Source organism: Protopterus annectens, chromosome 13.part0 (genome assembly GCF_019279795.1).
Source record: "Protopterus annectens isolate FY-2018-M chromosome 13.part0, PAN1.0, whole genome shotgun sequence".
Taxonomy (NCBI): domain Eukaryota; kingdom Metazoa; phylum Chordata; order Ceratodontiformes; family Protopteridae; genus Protopterus; species Protopterus annectens.
In genome coordinates, this window is record NC_056747.1 from 1,244,419,907 (window position 1) to 1,244,427,554 (window position 7,648).

The 7,648-nt window shown below is 40.0% G+C and overlaps 1 protein-coding gene across 1 annotated transcript in view; it reads right to left on the reverse strand.

Annotated features, from left to right (window-relative positions):
- Nucleotides 1-6,460, reverse strand: part of PHB (prohibitin) — a 119,299-nt gene extending 112,839 nt beyond the window's left edge. The window contains exon 1 of the mRNA XM_044055267.1: nucleotides 6,341-6,460. The gene's annotated coding sequence lies outside the window, so the exon portion shown is untranslated. The remainder of the gene's footprint in view (nucleotides 1-6,340) is intronic.
- Between the last annotated feature and the right edge of the window lie 1,188 nt (nucleotides 6,461-7,648).

The following is a 7,648-nucleotide window of genomic DNA, read 5'->3' on the forward strand; positions in this document are numbered from 1 at the left end:
GGGTCTGCCTGAGAAAGAATCTCTAGCTCCCTGGTTACATGGACCCCTTCTACCCCGAAAGGGAAGTCTTCCATACGAGTTGCTAACTCTGCCCAGTACGGATTGTTAAACGTGAGTGTCCCAAAAGGATCCTTGGGATTTCTTGAACCAAATCTTTCCCCCCTTCTGGTTCCTGGAGTAGGGCCTCTGGGGGTTGGAAAAGCATATGCCCACAGCAGACAAGGTCTTTCCGTCAGAGTCGTCGACCGGTGCATTAACAAAAGATTTAAAGGGGTCTGTGAAATCACACAACCACATCCAAGCATTATGTCTCATGACAACACCAGATGCAGCAGCTCGAGCTGCCCCCTTGGACATGCGAGATATCAAACACATCAAGGAGTTTGAGATGGATTCAAGGGTAGCTAGCTGCGAGGCGACAGTGCCACGCACCTCATCAGGCAGTACCCCCACCAAAGAGGAAGATATTTCAGAAATTAGGTCTCTTTGGAGGCAAGTAAAATGTATCAGTTAATTCAGCGACCGAATGGCGAATGTTACTGAAGCATAGGTCCGCTTCCCTAGTCTGTCCATGGTACGGGACTCTGTTTGGGAGGATGGATGGTGGAACTATCTCCTGACAGTTCCCTCTTGGTTGCCACCACCACAACCATAGAAACAACTGTTAACTGCTAGGACCAGTGGGGCTGGTCTTCAGGTGTAGATACAAATTTATCTGGCCTCTGAAGGACAGGTTCTATGTTGTCCGGGGCCTTCCAGGTATGCTGCGTAATTAAACAAGGTCATCTGCCGGTGAGGTCACCTGGGAAGTAGATGGGTGGACACAGAAGGCCTGCAGGAACATGGATTCCACAGAAAAAGGGTTATAGGACTTATAGGACTTAGTCTCCCCGCTGCTTGAGGATTTCGAGAATGTCTCCGAATGAGATGCTATCTGGGGAGACCATAGGGACCCTTTCTCCTCAAGGAGGAGGACTCGGAGAGAGGGGTTTCAAGAGGTTCTTTGATTCCCTGCCCAGGGTCCTGAACAGTTGGGTTGGGGGGGAAAGAGAGAACTGGAAGCCATCTGACCCGTGGACTGGTGCCAGTGAGAAAATAGGTGCTGGGCTAGATACCAAGGTATGGATGGTCCAAGCACTGCTTCGGGAGAGTATCGGTTCCACCGGAGCCGATGCAGCAAAGGTCAACAGTGCTGATAGGGAAAATGCTGTCGGAACACAGACAATATGCACCGGAGGTATCTTGTTCTTGGCAGGTATTCAACTTTTGGAGCCAAAGAAAACAGTCGGCACCGTGGCTGGATGGGGATGAGCAGGAACAGTCATCATCGCAATGTCAATGTCAATCGGAGGGGCACTGAAGTGGTCGAAAAAAAGATGGATATCATGGGGGATACCACAGGAGAGAAGACACAGCCTGGGCCTGGAAGAGAAGTCTGCACCAAGGAAGCAAGGAGCCGACTGGGTTCCATAACTGACAGAAATGCAGGAACAAGTGACTCTGTATGTCCTTATGTTTTTTTGGCCTTTGGAGGAGGGAGACCTCCGACTCAGATAGATCCTCTGAAGCAGGTGCTTGAGTAATCCGATTTTCTTTATGTTTTTTGGTATTTGGAGGGGGTGAGACCTCCGACCCAGACAGAGTCTCTGAAAAAAGGTGCCTTGAGTAATCCGTTTTTTCTTATGTTTTATGGTCTTTGGAGGGGGCAAAACCTCTGACCCAGATAGAACCTCCAAAAAAGGTGTCTTTAGTAAACCTTTTAAGATAAATTTATTATTACGGTCTGCTAGTGTACAATTACTAAAAACTACTGCTAGTGTACAATTACTAAAAACTAGCACAAAAGTCACAGTTAGCTCTAATATGATCCACGCCCAAACAGACACAATGAACATGTGCATCTGAGTTAGGCATCTTACGTCCACACTTGTCACACTGTTTAAATCCCAACTTAGCTTTGCCTGACACAGTAAGGCAACAAGGCTATCCTACAGAAAAAATAAGGGAGAAAATACCAGTGATGTTATTTAAAAAAAAGAATACCACTAGTAGAAAGGAAAGGCCTGTCAAAGTCAGGGGAGAGGGACAGTACCAATAAAGGTAAAAAAATTAAATTACCAAGGAAAAGGATAGGAAGCAGCTTAAAATTAACAATTGTCTACTTCGCTTTGAGAGAGATGGCAAGCACGTCTAACCAGGAACACGGCAAATGAGATCTGGAGTACCTAAGAAAGGGGCATTGTGGGTAGGTTCTTAGCTGAGAGTTTTTGGCTTGCGCTAGCTGGGAAACGGCCGTATCGGTTCTGAGGACGGAACAGAGGTCCTAAGAGTAAATAATGAATAAAGATTTTACAACATCACACTTAAGTCTTTGATATGTTGATATAGTCATATACAATTACACAACCTGGTCATTAAATTTTGAGACACATCAGATTTGCTCCTGAAGTCTGAAACTATATACTTCACCCCCCACACATACCATCCCTACAACACAAATACCAAATAAGTCTTTGTAGAAATACTTCAGATACAGCACTAAGCTTTAGTGTGCAAAGTGGGGGCTGTCAAGAATACCAACAAAGGAGCTGCAAGACAACTGGATTAGAGAGTTTTGGACGGTACCAGTGTTCCATGACATTATCTTTATTTGCATTCATACACCCAAATTATCAGAGTGGTGGAAAAAAAATTTAATTCTTTATCTCGTCACTAAATTACAGAACGGCAAATTGGTCACTCAGTTGTTTTAACCAAATTCACTGCACTAGACTTTGTGCAACAGAAATTTAATATGAAACCCTTAGAAATGGCCTAACGTACTTATACATCAAACATCTATAAATAAAAAAAAAAAAAAAACTTTCCTATTTTGTTTTTGGCCTCTATTGAATGTTCAGCTGGGTTTCCCCAATAAATATTTTTATGTCTGTATGTGAACAATATTCTGTATGTTCTTGAACAGAGACTGAAATTGGTCATTCTTGATCAGTGCTCAACCCCGGTCAATTTCAAACAAATGCTAAAATATAGACATTTAACAGGAGAATGGTTACGACACAAATGAAACAAACAAACAAAAAAACGTCCTACCTATTTCAATGGTTAAAGTTAAATGTGATAAGCATAGCAAAAAGGAAAATTCCTCCATACAATGTCAACCAGTACTCCAAAACAAAGTCTGAATACATTCTTCACCAACCGTTTCAAGTCAACAGAATAATCTCTCCAAAATAAGAAACAGAAAGACTGTTATCAACTTACCCTGCAACTCAGTGCAAGGACTAGTTGCTCGTCAGCATCTAATTCCGATGCTCATTTACTTACCAAATTCCCATTTTAATATAGACAAACAGCTAGTTTCCAGTTCAGCCACATGTGACAGGGAGACAAAGGAGAACTACAAATGGAGAAGAGGTGCTCAAATACATGTTCTACATCTACTCCATTTTCAAAACAGAGACCAGTTTCTGAAGAAAAAAAATGTTCTCCAGTATTCATTAGAATGACTGTGGTTCAAAGCAGCGAACTGACACATGCACCTCCAGTCCATGGTTGCCTTGAAAGTTTCCACAATACTATCCATGATCATACCGTTACAGAACTCCCACTTGGCAAGTCACAAGGCACTGACACGTTTTTAAATATTTATGTATTTACTTTGTAATAACCAAATAATGGACTTATCCACAAAGGACCCATTTCAGACACTACCAGAAAAGGCAGTAATAGAAAGTTTTAAAATGTTACCTGAAAGATAAAGTGAAATGGCACTACATAGAGTATGCCAAGTGAAGCAACTTAAAAAAAAAACCTTCAAATTAACAGAACTAATAATTCTGTTGGAAACTGTACTTTTGTTTCTCAGTTCTGGTTCAACAAAATCTGCTCTGTACCTCCTAAAAATTAACAATTTTTAAGAAACAGTTATGGTTTCTGGTCTGCACACAAGTTTGCAATGATTCTTACTACCACATACACTGCTGGACTATAAATTGACTATTCCTCAGATCCCAGGCTGTTACACCTGCTGGTACCCTCTCTGAATTCAGATGGATCGGTGCCACACCATCTCCAGTTTAACAGTTATTTTGAAGGCAAACAAACCAGTATGCCAAGTGTCTTTCACCATGTTTTCTGATGATCGCCAACTGGGCAATGTTATCTGTTGATCCACAGATACTAAACAGCTCCAGCAAAGGCTAGAATATGCACATACCTGGTGTACAGAAAATGGCCCAAATGGCCCAAAGCTAAATGCCAGTAGTACAGCACAGTAACATTTGGAAACGGATCTTCTCACCTCGAGTGTTACAAATGGTACTCCTCTTAATACAGCTCAACTGGAAAGGCTCCCAATTTCTAACCAAGAAAACCAAAGGCACCAAATCCTTCCATTTATCACAAAAGCTCATCAAGACCCTCATTATACTCAGTGGCCTACCAGAAGCTCTGAGATGACATCTCACACTTTTACAGCCATGAAAGATACAGTCCTGTTTGATTTCCTATTTCTTCACACCAGTGGCTCTAGAAACAGCCACACTAGGGATCTAATTCTACAACAGAGCATTAGAGGAACAGGTTCCTAATGCAACATATTCCCAGCCTATGGAAAAAATTATCACTAGAAGTTGAACAAAGTGGTGCATGCCTAAGCAGAAGCACTCAAGTCTACATTTACCCTTTACGGCTAGACTTGACAACTAGAGGGATAGACAAATTTATAATGTACAGACATGCTTTACTTGTGGGGTGAGCACTATTAAGTGCTTGTAAAAAACTGCAAGAACTTTAAAGTTTGTTTTCTTAAAGGTACACATGTCGGATCTTACTATGACTGATCAACTGCCTAGTAGTGTTCCTACTTCTGAAATACACTCTCTCATTCTGTCAACATTCCAAGCCAGCAGTACCAGCAACTTATACAGATGTATATGCAACTGCAGGCAACCAAAGAATTTCTAGCAATACTATCACAAAGTGTTTCCCGTCATCAAAAGGAAATAACATTTTTAACACCTACAGAAATATCAACTCGAATTCCAATATATTACTATTACAGTAACAAAGAATATAAAGAGTTCATGAGGCATTGCAAAGCGCATAAAAAAGTTAGAAAATATAAAACATTTTATTATTAAATATACGTCTAGATTGCAAACTCTGCTGTATAACTAAGCAGAAACACTCAAAGTCTGCATTTACCCACATAACCCAATTCAGGGCTGCAGGAGAGCCTAAACTGGTAGACGGTGGGACAAGGCAGTAATAACCCTCCCAGACAGGGTGCCAATCCCTCAAGATATATGCATGGCACACATACTTATAAGAAATTCTGAAGTGTCAACGATTCACCTATAGGAAATCTTTAGAATGACTGAGGAAACTAAAGCGCCTGGCAAAAAGTAAATAAAAACAAACAGAGGCAGGCAATCCAGATTCTGCAAAGAAAGCACCCCATCCGTGAATCATACTGTACGACCAAGCACCGTAAAACAGCAACCCTAACTGCCGTCACTGCTGTCAACCTAGACTTAAAACATCTGCAATGATATTCCAGATGCTTTGGCTATGCACGGTCTTTTTATTAACAACGAGCAGGGACTCTGAACTTCAGTTGGTCATACGACTAGAATTTCTAACATCACATTTAAATACAATTCCTTTCAATCTCGAGATGTTCGATTATAGAACAGATTCCCATTTCATCTGAAGATGGATAGATCTCTTACAAAATATAACGCTAGTTTAAAGACAGTCTGATAAGATCGCTACAAACACAAACCTGAAGGACCGAGATAAGCTCCGAGGTGGTGAGTTTCTGACCTTACTAGTAGAGCAACATTTTAAGTGTTCTCCGAATTGCAACCCCTTCCTTAAGCATGGCAGCAAGTAAAAATATTAAACATAATTGAAACTTGAATCGTATCTTCTAATTCCACAACACCTTGCAGCTTTACCATTCTGAGTCTCTAATTTCCTAAACTATGTGAAAGACGATAAGTTTAAACAACTTAAGTGGCAACCGTATTCACTTATATACCTGGGCCCCATGAAACCCTCTCATTTTTTTACTACGCAAAGCATGGACAAATCATTGATCCTTCTGTGTAAAACACAGAACATGCCATTTACATTTTACCATATAAACATATTAGTCAATGGCCAAACGTTTATAAATCGGTAACTAACACAAGTATATTAGAACCCACATGCTGACAGAAGGAATCCACACAGTACAAAAATCCCTAAACACAAATAACAGTATCGCTACAACCTAACTAGCCATGCAATTAACCCCCAACGTGCTCAGAAAATAATTCCAACCACGACTTACCGTCCCCTAGCTCCAGCTCAAAAGTTTGACCTCTTCCCAGTACTATAAAATCTCAAAGCACTATGCTGAACACGCGTTGACATCCCAAAAACGCACTCTTCTATTGGCTCATTGAGATTCCGACTCCATTGGTTGTTCTACTCTTACGTAGAATATTCTTACGAATTGCTCTTGGGAGAGCAATACAGCGGGGCGGGAGTCCTCAAACAGAACTACAATTTCCACAATGCATCAGTCATCGCTGTTAAGCAAACCATATCCTGAATGGTTACTGGGATATGACAGAAAAATGCAACTACGCAGGCTCAGTTTACAGTGGACCTTAGGTTCGTTTTTGGCAATATTAATAGTTGTAAGCAATGGGGTGTGTTTTTTTGTAAGGTTGTAACATTTGTATGGTTTATTGCCACCTTTTCAGATGCTCAAAGTAGGACATTTTTTTGTAGAAATGTAAGATTTTGCAGGACAAAACGTACCCACGGCCAGTGCAAAGGACAGAGCTTCACTTTTTTTGCCAAAATTAAAATCTTATTTTTGTAGCATTTGCTATTTCTTATTTATGTCTTTCAGATACAAAACAACTGTCTTATGCAAATATTAAAGAAACTTAAGAAATATATTTTGTCTTAAAATCTCAGGACATTTGCCATTTTTTTTAATTTTTTTTTTCGCAGGGTACAATTGCCCAAAGTGGAATTGCCCCTCGCAAAGAGGGACATGAGGTAACCCAACAGCCTACCGTTTTTTTCTGCCTATTTTCCACCCATTTTGACAAAAGTGCGTTGTTTCTGTTTCAAAATTAATAATTGTGCTAGTAAACATTTTGAAGAGACAGTAATCAACAGCCTACTGTTTTTCTGCCTATTTCCCATCCATTTTGAAAAATAAAGTGTGTTGCTTCTCTTTCAAAATTAATAATTGTGCAAGTAAAAATTTTGAAGAAACTGTAGATAATGTGCAGAGGCAGCTGTGCACAAGTATAATTATTATACACCTGCTAAAAGATACTGCATAATATTATTTAGCAGTTGCTAAATTTATTGAAACTATTAAACTAGATAAGCATGGTGGTCAAAAATCATCAACACAAATTTAGATATAAAACTGTGGTATAGATTTTTAATACCATTTACTATTACAAGAGATTTCCCTGATAAAACATATAGAAAGATTTTCGGATAATGGGAAAATAGTAACCTATTTTGTTGGTTGCAATGTATAGAAAATCAACAAGCTTTGAACACGCAATGTATATTGTCAACCTATGGCCTATTCCCTAATGACTGGTTAGTTCTTCAGAGTGTCACA